We start from the raw sequence: 21,237 nt of genomic DNA, 5'->3' as shown, positions 1-21,237 counted from the left end.
GGTTTAGTGGCAGGAACAAGCTGGGTCTCTTCCATTTGGAGAGCAGCCACAATCTCCGGTCACAGGCATCTCCAACTCTGTAGGGCACTCAGCGGTCAGACTTGAAGGGGTTTAGAAAGAGGGGCTGCTCATTAGTTCAGGGAAGGGGGAAAGGTAGCTATGGATCTGCTAGTAGATCTCTGGGTGATTTGCAGTAGATCAGCAAGGATTTCTGGCTCTCAGTTGTTTAAAGAAAAAAAAATACACACCCCATTCAATTATATTGCTGACGTGAAGAAGGTGTGTGTATGTGTGTGTGAGAGAGCGTTTGTGCACACAAGTGTGTTTGTGTGTATAGGAATCAAGAGTGGATTTTTTTTGTGTAGAAGACTGAGCTGATTGCAGTTTGGGTACCCAAACCAAATTCCTGGGCTCAGAATTCTTTAATTCTTTCTATTCTAATTCTTTTACACTGGGCTTCAGTTAGTGGATCTTTGGGTTTCTAGTAAAAAAAACCAAAGTAGATCAAGCAAGCTTCTGCATTCAGTGTTCTTCCAATGATATATTTCAACCTCTCTCTCTCTCTCTCTCTCTCTCTCCCCCCCCTTTTTCATAAAAGTAGGAAATAACCACTGTTTCTCTGGCAACAGGAAGGTGCAGCAAGGTCCACTAGATTGAAATGGCTGGTCTCCAAACTAGACCCAGCCAAGAGAGAGAGAGAGAGAGAGAGAGAGAGAGCTATTCTCGGAAACCAAAACATACCCAGCTGTCATGTCTCTTTAAGTGACGTCTACACATCAAAAACAGTTCTCAGAAAGACTTTATTGTGCTGCAAATGTTTCTTCCCTGGAAAGCTGTTGTCTCTGTCTGAAACAAGCAGCCTAGAAAATGCAGTTAACCTGCTTGGTGCTCATTTTTGGAAGGTATCAACCAGCTTTACATTCATGTCCTCTACAGAATTTGATAGTATTTTGTACCTAGATGTGTTAATGGACTTCACTGCATCTCACAGTACATATTCGAATTGGAGCAGATATGTATCAGATAAAAGGGGGAATTGTGTTTGCTTTAAAACAGGTTTTGAACCAATTTTTCATGGCAGCCTGCTCTTATGTGAAAAATTATGTGAAAAAGAAGACAAATCTCCCTGGACATCTGTCAGGGATGCAGCAGTTGGATCCTGCACTGAGTGTTGTGGAAATATGCAGAGATACTCAGCATCTGAGCTGTATGTGTGCCAGTGTGTGTATTTACCTCAGAAGCACGCTTTTACCCTGCATTTAGATCACCGAGACTTAAGACTTAGTAAAACAAGAAAAGCTACTTTATTTATAGAAATACATAGTAGATAGGAAAGGCATACCTAGTTCTAACTAACTAAGGTGGAGGTGCAGTGCCCAGACTTGGGTATTGTCCTCATGGCTCAGGAAAGAGGGCAAAGACAGAGATGTCTCCTCTCTCCTTGGACAGTCGAAGAGGAAGACAAAGGAAGGAGGGGCAGGTCAGCTTCCCTGAGCATATCAGTTTACAACGGAAGGAAGTTAGGCAGAGAGCACAGGTAAAGGTAGGCCACCCTAGCCAGCTGGAGGACCCTCACTCTATCTTCCTTCTGGAGTACAAACAACAGAGCCCAAACAGGAGTTGCTCTTGCCCCACTTCTGACACTGAGCAGGGGAATAGATTAGACCAAGATAGGGGAACCTGAGGCCATCCTTATGTTGCTGGACTATACTTCAAATCATCCCTAACCATTGTCCATGATGACTGGGGCTGATGCGAGCTGTGGTCATAACATCATAGGAAGCTGCCCTATACCAAGTCAGATCATTGGTGCATCAGCGTAGACAGTCTACATTGACTGGCAGCAGCTCTCCAGGATTTCAGGCAGGAGTATTTTCTAGTCCTACCTAGAGACGGCAGGGATTGAAACTGGGACCTTCTGCATGCAAGGCAGATGCTCTGCCTCTGAGCCATAGCCCTTCCCCATCACCCGTGATATCTGGACGGCCACAGGTCCTTCTAAGTCTCTACAGCTCTGTGACTCTATTATTATTCTCTCCAAACTCTTGATTATTTTACAGATATCAGTTATATTTCTTTTCAGCCACCAAATTCTCTTCCACTAGAGATCCCATCAAAATTAAATAAAGCCTTGGGAAGACATGATATCTGTTTGTTTGTTTGTTTTCCACCCAGAGTCATCTGCATTTTGTCACCAGTTCACCTGATATAATCTATCCTGGGCCTAGTGGGCGGATAATGCTCAGTGCTGCTTTTTATAGATCTTTGGAATCTGTGAAACCATGCAGTTTGTGCTCGTCTCTGACAGCGGTTTACTCACAGAGACACAATGGAAATAATATCTGTTTGTAGCAGGCCAGGTGCATGTCAGGAAATGCAAGCCCCTGGATGTAGCAGAGTTCTTGGTTTAGCACTTGCAAAGTTGCTCTCTGAGCATTCATCATAGAGCAAAAGAAGCCAAGGGGAGACAGGCTGTTTTCACATACGATTAAGAAGAAAGCTGGATGGAACATGCTGACTCAATTACTATAAATGGCCTACTTTCACTGCCTTCCTCTCACTCCCCCAGTCACGTGGCTAGATTTGCCTCCCTGGAAGGAGATCTGATACTTAAAGATCAAGACATAGTTCAAGTTGTCCATTGTGAATCATTCATGGTCAAGTTGCCCATTGCAAACAAAGTTCAGTAGGAGTTATTTGTCTTATACCATCATTTTAAAGAGTGCACAGTCATTGTAACAAGCAGTGCCAGCTCCAGATTTTAGAGGCTCCATTGATAAGACACCCTCCATGGGCCTCAGTAAACCTCCTCACTACCATTTTCACCAACACCTCCTCCTCTTCTTCTTCAATGTGACCATTTGCTTGCTTGCTAGGCAGAGAGCCAGTGAGCAAGTAGGCAGTGGCATCTCCTCCTCCTCCCCATCACTGTTGTTTGGGGCAGAGCAAGAGGCAGGTGAATAAGCAGGTTGCAATGCTGAAGAGGAGCTACAAGTCCAGGGAGTCTCTTGCCAGTGGGTCCCCTGTTGGGATGTGGCCTTCAACATCTGCCCAACCATGCTGATTCTTGATGCTGGCTTTGGAGAAAATAAACAAATTGAGTTTCACCACTGGATAAGGATTATTGATATTACAAAAAACCAACTTGTGAACATGGGCAGATCACTGAATCTGTTGTAAAGTTGGAAGTCCAATACAACCTCCTGCAGTTAGACTAAAATCCTGGATGCAATCTCCAGCCCACAGAAAAGAAATCTAAAGCCTAGGAGGTCCAGATCTCATTCCCATTACACTACAAAATAGATCCATACATTTGTGACACCTAATTGCCTCCCTTAAGATTCACTTACAGGACTAACTCTGAACAGCCACAAATTGGCTGGTGCCTTATGGTGGCTAACGATGACTATCAAAGGCAACCTGTTGCAGGACCAGTTGTCTGGGGTGAGAAGGAAGAGGATACCCAACAAAGGATGAACAGCAGGCTTGATGGCAAGTAGGTGTCACTTGTAGAGGTCCTCCCTATCTAGGGCTCTTGCCAGTCATGCTCTCCTATACTCACTTGAATAATGAAGAACATGTTCTGAAATTCGTATTACAATAGTCCAGAGGTAACCAACTTTTTGCTCTCTAGATGTTGTAGGCTACAATTCACATTAGCCCCAGCTAGCATGGCCAATAGTTGGGGATGATGAGATTTGTAGTCCATCAATATCTGGAGGGTACCCCACCTTGCACACCCCTGCAATGGCTGGTTGGCTTTAACAGAGTCTGCCTTTAGATTCTGTTCTTGAGCATTCTGACAAGCAGAAATAAAAATGTATGTTTCAAGTATTGCTGCTCTAATTCCAAAGACCGGGTTTAATCCACAGGGATAAATCCTGCAAATCTACATGCATTGATGGAAGGTGGCAAAAATACATTACAATAATGGTCTCTTGGGACCATGAAACTAAATACCCAAGGACACAAACCAAACAGGAGATACCACAACCACTATTTTCATCACATAGTCACACAGAAAAACACCATTGGTCTTTACCATGTTTGAGATAACCACTGTACTATGGATTGTATCCAGTGCTAGTCCTATTCAGAGTAGACCTGTTGAAGTTAATGGACATGATTAGCATAGGTTTATTCATTCCAGTGGGTCTACTCTGAGTAGGACAACCTTTTGCCTCCATGCAAAAATGAATAGATCGGTGTGTAGCTCCTTTGGTCTATTCTCTGTGTTCTTGAGTGACTTCCAGGTCTGGATTACCTTTTATATTAAGTATACTAACATAAGGGACCAACCTAATTGGGATCCCAACTCTACTTTGAACGATTACATAAGATCTTCCTTGCATGGAGGTGATACTATGTAACCTTACACCAGGAATTAGTTTTTTAAAACTAGGATACGGCACTTCATCGCTTGGAAGGAGAGCTATATAGAACCATCCTTTTTTTTAAAAAAAAAATACCCATAGAAATAGACCTGTAGTTTCTAAGACATGATCTAGGCATCTGAAATGCTGAGCTGCAGAACTTGCACTTCTACATTCCACATATGGTTTTCATTCCACAACTGTGAGGAGTTGGTTCTTTCATTGTAGCAGCACCTACACTTTGGAACTCCCTGCCTATTGAAATTATGTAGACACCCTCATTGTATTTGCCTGCTGAAGTTTTTTTTTAAAAAAACCCAGCAATCCTACCTTGATTTAGCTATTTTATTTTACCTGACTTTTCTGTATTGTACTGATAATTATTGTATATTTATCTATGTTTTTAAAACAGTTTTGTTGTGGATTTTAGCGGAAATTTTATTATGTACGCTGCTAACAGAGTTTTGTGATTAAGCAGTATATAAACGTTTCTAAATCAAAATAAATAGCAATAGTTGTAGTTTATTTATTTGTGGTTATAAATAAAATAATAAACATGGCAGGCCAAGATGTCTTTTCTAGCAAACCACTCAGCTTCCTTAGTAAATGGATGGCATCATGGGAACCCTGAAATATTTGGAAGCTTCTATCGTGTACTGAGGTGAGGTGAATATGAGCGATGCCTGAAAGCAATCCTCATTCCCAGTAACTCACTCCCAGTATCTTCACCAATTTCATTTTTAAAATTTTGTTAACTTTATTATTCCATACAATCATATTTCATACAGAACTATAATAGATATTATAAATAGACAAATATAGGGATTGCTTACTTAATAAAGACACTGGTATCTGACTTGTTTTTAATTTTGTTTAATGCTTTCAACTTTTCCTTAAATACATCCATTTCCTATCTTCATAAATCCATATAGTCAATTTCCTGCCCTGAACATGAGTTACCAGATTCCACTTGTTTATGCTTTCTCTAAACCTCCTCCTTAAGCACAGCTGTTAGTCCAATAATGATAAGCTGTTCCCATACCATCTTTATTGGATCTAGTTTATTAGGCTTTTAATATTTTTCTCCAAAGCTTTATTCCACATCAAGCATCTTAGCTATGGTTAGAGAGAGTCTGATCCTGTTGACTTACTCTTATATGCTTTTTTTTTGCATAGTTTAATCAACACATCAGAGATTCTAGTGGTACATGATAATCAAAACTCTCTTGAAGAACTGTGGTGGCTATTTGCCAATATGTTTTATCTTTATTATATGTCCAGCAAAGGAACTGCTCAGTGGAATTCAGTGGAGCAGCTCTTGAGCAAGTGGTTTAAAAATATCAGCTTTCTAGGCCAATTGCATCCACCAATAATATTGGGAAATAGTTCATCGGTGCCCATTCCCAGAGCTTTGACAGCCGCAGGTGGTGCTGAGCACTCATACTTGGGCCCTGAATCCACTGCAGAGTATAAGTGCAAGGGTGTTATTTGCAAAGCTCTGGAGAGGATGGAGCAGGGAAGGCAAAGATCTTAACACAAGAGTGGGGCAGTGGAACTCCAGCTCCCATCATCCCTGACCATTGTCAGTGCTGGCTGGGATGCCTGGGAGTTGGAGGTCAACAACATCTGAAGGGTTTCACATCCCAAACCTCCTGGATCTGACTGAAGGATCTGTTTCAACCTTCCTCAACCTGTTGCCCACTAGATATTGTTGCACTACAGCTCCCATCGGAGAGCCAATGTGGTGTAGTGGTTAAGGTGTTGGGCTACAACCTGGGAGACCATGGTTCGGATCCCCACACAGCCATGAAGCTCACTGGGTGACCTTGGGCCAGTCACTGCCTCTCAGCCTCAGAGGGAGGGAATGGTAACCCCCCTCTGAATACCACTTACCATGAAAACCCTATTCATAGGCTTGCCATAAGTCGGCAGTCCATTTCATTTTCACAGATCCCATTACCCTTGACCATTGGTCGTGCTGGCTGGGGGAGAAGAGTGTTGGAGGCCAACAACTTCTGGAGAGGCACAGTTTCCCTGCCCTTGTCTTCAAGGCTGTAGGATCTGGATTGTCAGCACAGATGTGTGGCTGTTTACCCCTTCCATCCCTCCTTGCGCTATGGTCTTCTGGTTGTGCCTTGCAGCGTGCAGAGTTTGAAGAGAAGATTGCAGCTGTTTTCCTATGGGATCACTCTCACTTTCATTGCGCCCAGCTGATGTCCACAAAGAAAGAGCTAGAAACTGTGGTGCTTCCTGTTAGCCCTTCCCTGTTTGCTCCAGCCTTCAGTGTGCTCATTAAGCAAGGGCTCTTTTGCAGGAGAAAATGAAGCGGCCTTCATGTAACTGGCGAAGGGTCAGCCCTCTTAAGCCTTCCAGCCAGAGCTTGCACAGAGAGAGAGAGAGTGAGTGAGTGAGTGAGAGTGAGAGAGAGAGAGAGAGAGAGAGAGAGAGAGAGATGAAAACATTGGTGCATATGAATTGTGAATGCTACAGAGAGCAGAACCGCTCTCAGCGGGGGTTGCTATGGCAACCATCCCAGCCAGGGCAACACCGGCTAGAGAGAGAGAGAGAGAGAGAGAGAGAAGGCCTTACACTTTTTATCAGAACAAGGAGGCTTGGAGATTTAAAAAAATAATAAAAGATGCCAATGGTTCTGCTGCCAATAATGTCTCCAGTTTCACACCGATGCCTTATATGCTAGAAGAATGAAGGAAAAGGTGAGGAGGGGTACCTGGGCCTTGTGCAAGTACTGGCAGAATCCTTTCCTACCAGCCATTACAGCAATTGCAGACATGCTGTTCATTGTGCATATCAGCCAGGGGTGTAGTTGTCCGGGGTCTCAAGAGGTCTTAGACCCTTTACTTTTTTGGGAGCAGGATCCCAGCAGGGTCCCTATGTCTCCAGCATCCTGCAAACCAATCAGCATGAAAGGAAGAGTCCTCTAATATGCTTCCTTGTCCTTTCCTGCTGATTGGAGCCAAGCAGAATGAAAAGAGGCGAGTCAGCCACCGAGAAGACTCTTCTGAGTAGCTAATACTCTCCCCCTTCATGCTTATTGGCACCTAGGGATGCCTGTTGTTGTTAATGCCTTCTCCCTCAAGGATCTCATTCTCAATTCAGCAGCAAAAAAAAGTGGGAAGGGGCATGGCTGTGACATGAAGGGACCCTGCACTTCTGAATTTGCCACTACACTACTGATATGAGCCATGCCTTATCCAGCATGTGCAGCTTCCTCTTGGCTGCCAGAGGTTGGGAGAGACCCAGATCTATCAGCAGTTGCTCACCATCCATCATGCCCCAATATGTTACTTCTTAAGCTGCTTAAATCAGGGGACAGGAAGGTTTGGTATAAACTCTGCCTTCAGCACAGGTCTTCAGGGACGAAAAAGAGTACAGGGGCTCCAGGGGGAAAGGGCATCTGTGGTAGCGCAGTGGTAGAGCATCTGGTTTTGCATGCAGAGGGTCCCCCAGGTTCAATTCCTGGTATTTCCAGGTAGGGCTGGGAAAGATCCCGCTTGAAAGCATGGAGAGCCACTGCCAGTTAATGTGGACCATATTGATCCAGATACACCAATGCTCTCTGACACGGGGGAAGGTAGCTTTCTATATTCCTATGCACTAGACCAGGGGAAAAACCCACCTCATTGAACAGTGAGAAAGGCAAAGAATAAAAAGGATGGTTCCTGTGCCTTGCATATCTTTCCAACAGACAATATTTACAGATTTTTTTTCTGTACATACGTAATACAACTACACATAGTGAGGATGCGACCAGACTGTCACTATTTTTGGGTGCTATTCAATCACACAGCAGCAAATTCAGGTGGCACAATTAGGGTTGATTTGGAGTTCTTGCACTTCCCCACAAGACTGGATAAGAAAAGTGATGGGCAAATGCACTTAGAAGTGTGGGATAACACTTGCTTTGATGCAGCAGCATCTAGCCTCCCTGCAAAGAAATCACAGTAAATGTTTGTTAAACAGCTGTAGACAGTCTGGAAAGTACCAGCTTAGCAAAGGTTGCACAGGATTCCATGATCTCTGAGATCTCTGGCACAAAAACACCTCTGAGCCTGATTTAAACCAATTCAGACCCTCAAAGCATCCACTGAAGCAGAGCTTCATACAGCAACTGTACATTTATTTTTTATAAATGTATACCCCCTCCCTTTTGAGAACTCTTCATCCACTGCATCTAAAATTGTTTGGCAATGATTGCAATATATAAAATAAAAGATAGAGATCGGGGGGGAATTCCATAAATGAATCCAATGAATAAAACAGCAAAGCAACATTGCTGAATGCCCATTGTTGGGAAGGGACACAGCTCAGCAGTAAAGCATCTGCTTTGCATGCAGAAGGTCCTAAGCTCAATCCCCAGCATCTCCAGGTAGAGCTGGCAGAGAATGAATGAATAAATGAATCTTTATTTTTACCCCGCCCTTTGTCCAAAACTGGAACTCCGGGCGGCTTACAAATAAAAACTACACATAGGTAAAAAAAAAGTCTTTGCCTGCCGACGGAAGGATAGCAAGGAAGGGTCCATTCGTGCTTCCCTAGGAAGAGAGTTCCAGAACCTGGGGGCAGCCACCGAGAAGGCCCTATCTCGCGTCCCCACCAATCACGCTTGTGAAGGTGTTGGGATGGAGAGAAGGGCCTCTCCTGAGGATCTCAACGCCCGGGCAGGCTCATATAGGGAGATACGGTCTGACAAATAGCCTGGACCTAGGCCGTATAGAGCTTTATAGGTCAAAACCAGCACTTTGAATTGTGACCGGAAACAAACTGGCAGAGAACCCTGTGTGAAACCCTGGAGAGCCACTGCCAACCAGTGTTGACAATATGGAGCAAGATGGGCCAATTGTCTGACTCAGTATAAGGCCATATAAGACCATAAGTTCTCTTACGTTCCTGAAAAGTTGTAAGGAGTCTGTCTCCCAGCTGCTTCAAGGTGCGGGCCCAGATACAAGCAAGAAGGTGTAACAAGAAAAGCCCATTCCTCTCCTAGCAAGCGCCCATTCCACCATCAGAGAGGAGGACCGCCCTAAACTTTATGACACATGGCCTCAGAAAGATGTGGATGTACTTTGGAGGCATGAGCTGCCAAAGAAAGCAAAAGGACTTTGTGTTTCTGTCCTCATGTCTCTAGCTGTCCTCTCCATGAGTACAGACAGATGGACCACGAGAACTTTCTCAGAAATATACAGAGAACAAACATTGTGTTTCATGTTCTGGAATTTTGTTGAGGCTCAGCTTAATAAGAAGCCATCTGTTAATATGGCTGATCTTAGTCCATTCTTTTATATATGTAGCCTATAGGTACTAGGGAGGACCTAATGGTGGTTACCTCTCAAAAAATATCACCTCAGCTGTATTTTATTCTGTATAACACCATTCATACAGGATATATGAAGGCTCAGTAGGTGGCGCTCTGTCTCTGGTGAAGGTACCTTTCACTGGCACGTTGGCTATGAAGAGATGTATTGAGCCTGATGTGTGTCAACATCATTGCTCATAGTAAGAGCATGTGAAAAACATACCTAGTGATTGCCAGATGAAATGCAGCACACAGAAAACCCAATGAAACAAACAAACAAAAGCTCAGACCTGCAACATGAAAAACCATTACTTTCCAGCCCACTTACCAAAAGCGAGTCTGAATAGAAATGCCTTAGCAAAGATTCAAAACCAAAACTACACATTACGCTAATTGTGTGGTTTGCACCCCTGAGTGCAAGATTTTTCTTCCACAAATGGGCAGTGTGCAGGCCCGATTCCAATCAGAACCTTAGCCTGGGGAAGTAGGAGGGAGAAGGGAAACACCTATTGGAACAAATGGGGGCTCCTCTCCATGCAAATAGCAGGTGTGGGGAAGAGGCGATCTGGGTTGGGACTGCTGCGGTCCATGTGAGGGTCCAGATCTGGATCAGAGGCCCATACTGGCTGTTTGTGAAAGAAACAAACCCTTGTACTCAAGAGGAAACCATGTGATTAACAAATCATGTAAGAACATGAGAACCCCACAAGATCAGTTTGGAGGCCCACCTAGTCCAGCATCCTGTTCTCCCAGTGGCCATCCAGGAGCCTATGGTAATCCTGCAAGCAAGGCATGAGTGCTCTCCCCATCTCCTGTGGCAGTAGATGCAGCAAACAGCCATTATGACTAGCAGGCCTTTGACAGCCTGATCCTTCATGAATTTGTCTAATCCTCTTTTGAAGTCCATAGCTCCATAGTTTAACTATGCACTGCGCCGTTTGGTCTGTTTTGTCTCATAAGGAAGCTCCATGCAGATACAGGCAGAACTGTATGCATAGTCAAAAAGATGTCTGATGGGTCTGAGCTGTAATAGCCCACCTTGCTTTGCAGTTTTGTTTGTAGGGTGTGAAGTGGATGCCCCCCATTTCAGTGGTGCTTTGGGGGGCTACAAAGTTGGACAAAGCAGCATGATATAATCTCACTCCTTATGTCAAAGGTGGGTAATCTGTGGCCCTCCAGATATTGCTGGACTCCAGCACCCATCATCCCTGACTACTGGCCTTGTTGGCTGGGGCTGATGGGAGCTGCAGTCCAACCACATCTGTAGGGTCACAGCGTTACCATCCTTGCACTATGTGATCTTTGATTAATACAAACACAAACATTAAAAGCATTCTCACAAACTCTACAGTTACCAACATAAAAGTGACTTTACCCATCAGTCTCTAAAATCCTTACCAAAAAAAGGTGGACTTTTACCTGCTATCTAAAAAGTTGGGGCAAGACGCACTTCACTGAGCAGGCCATTCCACAGATGTGTAGCCACCACCAAAAAGGTCATTCATGGACAAAGCCATGAATTCAGAATTGCCTACTCCTGTGGTCAACAGGAGAAAGTTACATCTCTCTAAATATTTTGTAAGAAATGTGCTTCTTAGGTTCAAATTAAACAAAGCATGGGAACAAAAAGATGACAAGGAAAATGACAGTGAAAGGCAATGAGAGGCATAACAGGCACAGTTTCTGCTGTAGGTGAAAAAGGAGCAAGACAGCAAGAGAAAAGGAATGAATGTGTTCGTTCAAAAACCTGAAGAACTCAGATTCCAGCTTGAAATGAAATCCCCTCCTGACTGTCATAGTACACAGGAAAAGGCAAGAGGAAAGAGGAACAAACACAAAGTGAATGTTCTCGGTCAACCAATGATTTCTGACTGAGCCTAATGCAACCTGAAAATGCTTCATTGTGAAGTGAAATTCAGTGTTTAGCCACACAGGGGCAGCATAGAACAGCACAGGACATTTAACAGCAGAAGATTCTGCCCACCCTTCAACCATGCCCCAGAAGTTTAAAAAAATCAATAGAATCAATTTCAGGAAGAATATGGCCTTGGAAGGACAAACTCTGGTCTTATTAGCAAACATTCCTGAGGGTTTATTGAATCCCTCCTCTGGACATGTGTTTATGAGAACTGGACTAGTCATGCAAAGATTTCCAGAGAGCAGCAAAGTTTGTTTATCTCATTAGAACCAAAATGAGTTTTTTAAAGTGAATCTTCATTTGGCAAAATCTAACCTGGAGATTCTGATGTATTTTCACAATATCTGCTTTTAAACATGTGCTTAATGGTTAAGCTGCCCTGAATGCTTGCCTGAATTGATTCATACATGCTGTGCCTCACATTGAGAAATGGGCTCATGGGCTACTCCCTATTTGGTTCAAGCAGATTTTAACTATACCAGAATGTTTAAGATTCCACCAAACTGCCTTTGGCTCCACCCACAGAACTGCTTGCTGCTTGAAACTCTTCATAAGTACACAAGAAGAGCTTTGCTGGATCGGCCAAAGACTCATCTAGTCCAGCATTCTCACAATGGCCAGCCAGGGGCCTGTGAGAAGCCTGTAAGCAGGACCTGAGTTCAAGAGCATTCTTCCCTCCTGTGTCTTCAGGTATTCAGGCATGCTGTCTCCAACTGCGGAAGCGGAACATAGCCACTGGGACTAGTATCTAGTTCTGTTGAGTGTTGAGTTTGTTCAGCACTGCCCATCACTCTTGCTCTTAAAAACATAACAGCCTGGCAGCTGGATCAGGCCAATGGTCCACCTAGTCTAGCATCCTGTTCTTACAATGGCCGATGCTTCTGGAGAGCCCTCAAGCAGGAACTGAGCGCAGCAGCACTCTCCCCACCCGCGAATCCCAGCAACTGGAATTCAGAGGCATAATGCGCCCGACAGTGGAAGCAGATTATAGCCGTTGTGACTAGTAACTGCCTTATCCTCCATGATTTGGGCTAAATACTGTCATGGTTGGTGTGGTGGGGTGGAGCCATAGAGCCATCCTTCTGAACCTGGCATCACTGCTCAGGCTGGGTGGGACAAGGTTGGAGTTGCAGGGATGCACAGGGGGAGCGGAGATCCAGCCCTCCTTCAATGCATCCTTCCATCCCTGACCTCGCCACTGCCTTGCCCTGCTCCGGCAATGCCAGTGCTGGGAGGGCAGCTCAGGGGTTGCACCCCACCCTACCAGCCGCTACTGCGTAACTCCCTTGAAAGTCACCCAAGGTGGTGGCCACTGCTACATCTTGTGGAAGCAAACCCCACAGTTTAACTCTGCACTGTGTGAAGACGTACATCCTTTTGTGTTTCCTGAACCTTCCAATGTTCAGCTCTTCCTACACAGACACACGAAGAGTGCCCACCCAGAGGGGTCACTGCATGTATGAATTAGGCAGAAATAAAAAGGCTCTCCCAAATGCCTCTACCCTCTTCCACAGCTGACATTTCCTTCCATCAGCGTAGCTGTTTTCTTCCTCTGCTCCCCCTCCAAACTCATTGGGGATGCCACCTTTATGCAGCATTTCTGTGGCATTGTCAGCTTCAAGAAGTATCAAAGATCTCCTGGAAAAACTCCCATAAATTTTTTGAAGTTATGGAGGTGGATAGGGGGCAACCAACACCTGTTGAATGCTGCCATTATCTCAGCTCTGTCCTAGCTGGAACATTGACTGGCTACATTTTCAACCTGCGCATGGGCATTTATCCTCACAATATCCCTCAGAGACAGTAACTGATCCAGGACCTCCCACTGGGCTTCATGGCTGAGAGGGGATTTGAACCCACATCTTCTCAATGCGAGTCCAGTACTCTCTTCACTGCACAGCCCTGCCCTGCCCTCCTCCTTCCTCCTATCACCTCCCTCCTGCCCTTCCCCTCCTTCCCCTCCCCTTTTCCCTCTCTTCCTCTGCCTTCTCCCCTCCCCACTCCAGTCCTCCCTCCCTCTCCTTTCTTCTCCTCCCCCATGGTCAGTTTCACCTAATCAAACCAGCCCTCCTCCCCTCTGCCCTCCCTCCTCCTCTCCTAACCCTCCCTCCTCCTCCCCTGTGGTCAGTTTCTCTTATCCTAAGCATGATTACAGGGGAGTAAATTCCATGGAACTCAATAAGCATGCAAATGATCAAACCTGCCGTCCCCCTCTCCTCCTCCTCCCATCTGCTCCCATCCCCTCCTTCCCTCTGCCCTTCCTCCCCTCCTCTCCATCCTCCCATGGTCAGTTTCACCTATCCTGAGCATGACTGCAGGGGAGTAAATCCCATTGAACTCAATAAGCAGGCAAATGGTCCATTCATTCTGAGCAAATTAGCAAAGGATCCCATTTCTTACCTCCTGGATTAAAAAGCAGAGACATTCAGTAATAAGCAAAAAACCCTTACAGTTTAAGAACCTACCTATAGCCAACAGATATTTCTATCAAATCTTAAAAAGCAAGGAAATTGGGCGGTTATAGACCTCCTCTCTTGTGCATTCACTATAGCTGCCCAATTTCCTTGCTTTTAAAAGTTTGATAGAAATATCTGTTGGCTTATAGGTACATTCTTAAACTGCAAGGGTTTTTTGCCCATTAGTGAATAAGATTATGCATGGCATGGAGAAAATGGATAGAGAAAAGTTTTTTTCCCCCTCTCTTATAACACTGGAACTTGTAGACACCCAATTATGTTAAATGCTGGAAGATTCAGGACAGACAAAAGAAAGTACTGCTCCACACAGCACAGAGTTAAACTATGGAATTCAATCCCACAAGAGGCAGTGATGGCCACCAACCTGGATGGAATCAAAAGAGGAGTAGACAAATTCATGGAGAATGAGACTATCAGTGGCTGTTAACCATGATGGCTATGCTCTGCCTCCTTAGCGGGAGGCAGTATGCTTCCAAATGCCAGTTGCTGGAAACTGCGGGAGGGGAGAGTGCTCTTGTGTTCAGGTCTTGTTTGTGGGCTTCCCATGGGCATCTGGAAATCCAGTAGGCTCTCCTTATGTTCTTATGGAAAGCTGCTGGCAGGTGCACTGACAACGCTGAGCTAGAGGGAGTAATAGTCTGCCTTGGTATAAGGCATCTTCGGATGTCTCCATTTCAGTAAGCCCTTTTTTTTTTCAAAACCATGAGGACTGGAATCTTACTTTACTTTTAGGGGAAGGACTATAGCCCAGTGGTGGAGCACTTGCTTTGCAAGCAGAAAGCCCCAGACACAATCCCAAACATCTCCAATTGAAAGGATCAGGTAGTGAGTTAGGGGGAAACCCTCTTTCTTCCTGAGACCCCGGAGAGCTGCTGTGAGCCAAAGTAGCCTCACTCTGCCCTCCAAAGCAGCCAATATCCTACAAAAATGAACACTGTAGCAAAAGGCAAACCATCTAAAATGTTACCTGGTTGTTCCGTTTATAGTAAATGCCCCCCCCAAATATCTATCTATCTACCTATCTAGAAACAAGGGGATAAGATTTTAGCAAACATTTTAGCAAACAATAATGCACATGCTATACCACCCTTCCCTACTCCAGAAGCCAATAAAGATGACAAATCCATTCTAGAGCCAGAAGAAGAATGAGGCACATCTGATAAATACGGTACTAGCACAGGATAAAAAGGGATATCATATCCCCAGCCCCCCTCTTATTTCAAACCAGCCCTCCCACCACAGAGTCAGAAAAAGGGGAGGAAGCCCATTCCTGCTGTCAAGCCAGACAGCCAGACTGCCAGAAACAATCCTGAGGCAGTGGTTGTGGTTCTATAGCCCAGCCTGGAGAGCACTCAGACTAGGGATGGGGGTAAAATTCTATTCAGTTTGCATTGAAAGCCAATTTTATCGAATCTGCACTTTCCAAAACAAATATGAAAACCAAAACACAACCATCCTTCGAAATTCTCACTTATCCGAATTTTGCAATATAGTTCTCCAACCAAGCAATGTTTACAAAAATGTTAGTGGGAAAGTGTGCACAAAATGAATATATTGGTGAAAATAACATACAAAAATGTATTATATTCGGATAAATTGCAAAAAAAAATGTGTACGTTAGTCAAAACTGTATACACAAATGTATTTATTAGGAGAAATTCACACTTAACATGCTGAAGAATTTTTATGGGAATTTTTTTCTTTTTTAAAAAATTGCCAATTGCTGCAGAAATGTGGAGAACCGAAAGGAAGCCCGGAAACAGGAGAAAGGGACCAAAACGGACAGATCCTTCCATCCCTACTGACGACACACTTCCTTCGGGTTGGGGGTGGGCAGGCAATCTTGGGCAGGATCGGGGTGGGGAAGCATTTTCAGCCCAAGGGCCACATTCCCACATGAGAACGTTTCCGGGGGGGGGGCGCACTTGCCAGCAGTAGGCAGGGACAGAGGCGAAAAGTGGGCATAGCAACAGATGCGACTCTTACCTTTGTATGGCAGGCTACATCCCAGCCATGGAAAAGCCACAGGTTTCTACATGCAGATCTCTCCATCCATGCAAGCAAGAGGCATCATCACAGCCTTCCAGCCAGGCAAAAGCACTCAAGGAGAGTGCAGAGCATGGCCAATGAAGGGTGCGGCCTGGGGAGAGGGTGTGGCCTGTGGAGAGTTGTGAGGGCCAGGTAGAAAGGCCTGGAGGGCCAGATTCACCCCCCAGATCCGAGGGCTAGATGGACAAATCTCTAACTAGCTTACAAAGCTTACAAAGACACATATCAACAAAATTCCAGCCTTACTGCCGGTATACTCTTGCTTGGAAGGTTGGTCTCCAGCAAGGAAGGCTGTTGTTCCACTGCCCGGGGAAGATGCTTTGTAATTGCATTAAAAATAGATTGCACACTGTATACAGTAATCAAACAGCATGAGCCACACCTTTACAACAACGTGGTTGGTTGGCCGTATAAAGTACTGTCTTTGGATACAGTTAGGCAAGCTGGTGAGATTTAGGGAGTGAATCATTGACTGTTGATATCATAAAGCCTTTTGTTTCCTCGATTGAAAGGATCCATTCCATTCCTCCTCTCATATATAACAGTGACTTAGTACACGCATGGCAGGTAAATGGAATTCAGAGATGACACCACTTCCAGAGTCCCCAAGGTATAAACAGGATGGAGATTTTAAGTGACTCATGATTGGTGCCTGTCGATTTTGGAGGACACAGATACAGCAGTCAATGGTATTTAGGTCATTAGTTCAGATCAAATACATTAGGAAGGACAAACAGCCATTTCCACTTGTTGGCATTATGTGGCCTACATTATTTTGGGTTAGTAGGTCCAGGTGTGACAGAAGTGTGTTAATCTCTCACCATCAGTTAAATCAGAGGGGAGGAAGACTTTTTCATGCAAGGGCCACATTATCTCATAGGCAACCTTCTGGGGTCCACATGACAATGACTAGTGGGGCTAGAGGCAAAATGGGGTGAAGTAATAGAGGTGGCTTTCCTTTGCACACTTCTGCCACAAAAAGGCCAGAGCGTTCACATGCACACCTCCCTCCTCCCTCCAAGCAAGCAAGAGGCAGTATAACTGTTCATTAGGGATGGACGAGAAATTTGATTAACTTCGCATTTCAAGCCAAATCTATCAAATTCACACTTTCTTAAACAATATGAGCTGAAACTCAGCCATCCTTGGAAATTCGCATGTATCCAAAATTTGCAATGCAGTTCTTTAACCAAACAATGTTTACAAAAATGCATATTTTAGGGGAAAGTGTGCATGAAAAATATATTAGTGAAAATGATATACAAGACTGCATTATACTAGGAGAAATTGCTTTAAAAATGTGTAGAATCATAGAATCGTAGAATGGTAGAGTTGGAAGGGATCTATGGGTCCATTGAGTCCAAACCCCTTGCTCAATGTATGTGAACAAATCATTAGGAAAAATTCACACTAAAATTTTCATGAGGACTTACAAGACTGGAAAAATGAGAAATTAGCACATCCTTCCATCCCTACTGTTCAAAGATACATTTCAGCCAGGCCACAGCACTCAAGGAGAGGGTGTAGAGGTTCTGGGTAGGGTGTGTGTGGCCTAGTGAGAGTCACAAAGGGTGAGAGGCATTTGGCACACAGATGGGAGATTCTCCACCCCTGTCCTAAGCTAAAATAATTAATTAATGTTTTCTATGAGTTCCTTATATGGATGTGCAGAACTCCACTGAGAAGTTTTATTCATCTTAGTAACAGCTTTTGGCTTATCTTGACATTCTGCAAATGCTTCTCCTGAGTGGCAACCATAAATTTCACCTCACTTTAGGCAAAATCTGTTGGCATTTTCCTGATCCGTTTAAAAATGAGGATGGCTGTGGCTAACCTTGGCAGATCATGATGCCAGGCAGGGTACCTATCAGAATTGCTGATAAAAAACTTTTGGACTTTCCTTGACATGCATCAGTGAAAACAAATAGATGGAACATATTTTATTCAGTGTCTAGAGATGCAGATCAGGGAAACATGTGGATGCCATACAACAGTCGGTTGGAATGCCCTGATGAAGGTAATAGTTTGCTCATGCCTGGCTATGACCTTATTTAAAGTGTCAGGGAAGCTGTCATTCCAATGGGATAAAGGTAAGGCGTGACTGCCTGTCAGCACCTGCTCCTTTAAGAGGTGTTGGTTTACCAGCATTCACTGCCAGATGCTCAAACTATATTCCCACATGGATCCTTTTCATCTTGCTAAACACATAATTGGGGAAGGAAAATGATTAGGAAAACTACATTTTTTCACTTGAGGAAAGAACAAGCGGTGACGACTTGTGCTAGCTTATTATTATATACTCAATGCAGGTCAAAATAATCTTTTCTGTATTTTGGAAGTTGTGGGGGCAGTTCAGCTCATGTTGCCTTTATATCAATGCAGGGGGCCCAGCCGGCATCAGTGACAGAACAGCACCACACTCTTTATCTGGGGGAATTGTAAAATCTACATTTCTAGTGTGTGCTTCAATCCTTCCTGCAAAATGTTGACATTCTGGAGCTGCCCCCAGATGGGCCACTGAGAAAAACGGAGTGATGCTATTCCAGTGCCTACTCACGCCCAAACGAGCTCCCTCCTCCTTCTCTCTCCACACAAACATGCACATGTGTGCGCGTGCTCACGCACACACAGACAAACACAGGGCCTGCTCCAGGTTTCTGGGGATCTTTGGGCATGGGCTACGCGTGGGCCCCTTGCCCCCTTGCCCCACCCCTTTAAAGTAAAAGAAACCTTGATTAATATGGCAGTCCCCTATTTGTCAAAGAAAAACAATACATTTTGAACTTTTCAAATGAGTGCCCTTTCTTCATCACTGAACAGATATACCACTCCCACACATCTAAAATCAACCCTTGGGCTTCTCTACTATAATTTCATTTCATACTTTTTTGAGAGAGAGAGAGAGAGAGAGAGAGAGAATTGTAACTTGTTTGTACAGGCAAAGCACATAAATAAGATATGATATTATAGCAACATCCATAAACTGGATCAGCTAGCAGGGTTGGGCTGGGGCCAGTGAGGGCCCCCTCTGAACTCCTGGGCCCTAGGCCAGTGCCCTACCTGGCCCACTGCTGGAGCTGGGCCTGTGAGCATACACACACAGAGTATTTGTTTGGCTGAGATTTCCCCGGCTTCTGATAGGTTTTAAAAATAAGTGGGCATTTTTAATACAAGCTGTGGGTAGCTCCTTTTGGCAGGTGCCTGGATAATGAAACGCTACTTCAGGTACCACAGCTGGAAGCAACTAGATGCAAAGGAGGCAGTCAGGGCAGCTGTACCTCGAGGGTTCTCATGGTGAGAGAATTCTGCCAGATGCAGTATGGCGCGCGGGTGTGAGAAAAAACGGCACCCTGCTGAAACTCCCTGAGGCTGGTCTGACAAGTGCAGGAGCTCTGTCCTTCTCTGCACCTCTGGAGCCCTGATTCATAGTTCAAGAAGCCTCTGTCTAGAAGCAGCAGCTCTATCAGGCAAGAAGGGCTGGCAAAGAGCAGGCAGCCCTGGGATTAAGGCCGTCATGATGGGAACACAGCAAAGCAGACAAAGAGCTCTGCTGCGCCCCATTGTTCTACTTGTAGCAGACCCCAGTATTAGTCTTGGCAACAGGAAAGGGAGGCCATGAAAGAGGTATGCTTTTCCTGATGAAATGAGGCCAGTCTGGGCCTGGTTTCAGCTGGCATTTCCGATTGCAGCAGGAGCAGGAGCAGGAGCAGCAAGTGCAACGTTCCCCAGCCCAGGCCTGCAGCAATCAAGTTCTTGCCCCACACGTGCAATGTGGCCTCTTTTCTGTCAGGGTGAAGATCCAGGGGGAGGGGCAGAAAGGTAAGCAAGCAGCACCCAGATCCCCAGATCAGTTTTCCAGCACTTTGCAATTATGTTATTACAGCAAGCAGGTTGGATCCAACCTCTTTCACGTGCCTCACAGGCACAGCAGCACTTTTGGAATGGGGATGAGCAAGCCCACACAAGGCAAACAGGTGCTAAGTGGGGCACCCGTTTCCATAGTCCAGAGGAAAGAAGTTGAGGAAGCAGAAAGGGCAAGGAATCAAGGCCGGTGCCAGAGGGCAGCCAGGTCGGGCCCTGGCTGAGGGCCCCTGAAGGGCCCCTTCTTAGGGTGGGTTGGTAGTGCTTCCTTCCGTGATCTGCTGCAGTGTTGGCTCATGATCCGTGGCAGGGTCAGGAGCCAACGCTGCCACAGATTGTGGAAGGTAGGTAGGTAGGTGGGATGTGAGTGTGGGTGCCGGGGCCTGGGGCAGGCTGGTGCCCAAGGGCTCCGGCATGCCTGGCGCCAGCCCTGCAAGGAATACCTCATTATGTGGACAGATTGTTGTTTTCTATGGCACATCCCTTCCTCAAGTGGGTTATGTTTGCTTTCTTAATCGTTTCCCTACCCCGGTTATGTGTTTAGTAAGAAGGAAAGTGATTCAGGACTGAACACAAGTGCAAATGGTCCCAGAATATTGGAAGTAGGTCAGGCCTCCAATAGCAGTGGATGAAAAGCATATGGCACATGAGCAAGCCACTGGGTGGATGGAAAGGCGGGCTTGGACTGTTGGGAGACATAGGTGCCAGTCTTGCCTGTGTCTTGAGCTTGCAGATGGTGCCTTGGGGAAATCACCATCTTCCAGCTGCAATGCTCCCTCCTGCAAACTGGGAATAAGAGTGGCTTGCCTCGCTTGCTGTGTAGATGACCTTGAGAAAGCTGGTGCAGATTCTGTATGTGTATGCATACATTAACTCATCCCCACTTTTCCAGCTTAAGGGCACAGTCCAGCAAATTTCCCCTGCGGCTGGGCCCCAGAGAACAGAGAAGGTACAGAAAGGGGCAGCCAAAATGATCAAAGGGATGGAGCGACTCCCCTATGAGGAAAGCTTGCAGCATTCGGGGCTTTTTAGTTCAGAGAAAAGACGAGTCAGAAGAGACATGATAGAAGTGTACAAAATTATGCATGGCGTGGAGAAAGTTTGTAACACTAGAACTTGTGGACATCCAGGGAAGCTGAATGTTGGAAGGTTCAGGACAGACAAATGAAAATACGTCTTCATGCAGAGCATAGTTAAGCTACAGGGGGCAGTGATGATCATCAACCTGGATGGCTTTAAAAATAG

This window comes from Rhineura floridana, chromosome 12 (genome assembly GCF_030035675.1).
Source record: "Rhineura floridana isolate rRhiFlo1 chromosome 12, rRhiFlo1.hap2, whole genome shotgun sequence".
Taxonomy (NCBI): Eukaryota; Metazoa; Chordata; class Lepidosauria; order Squamata; family Rhineuridae; genus Rhineura; species Rhineura floridana.
This window is presented reverse-complemented; position numbering follows the sequence as displayed.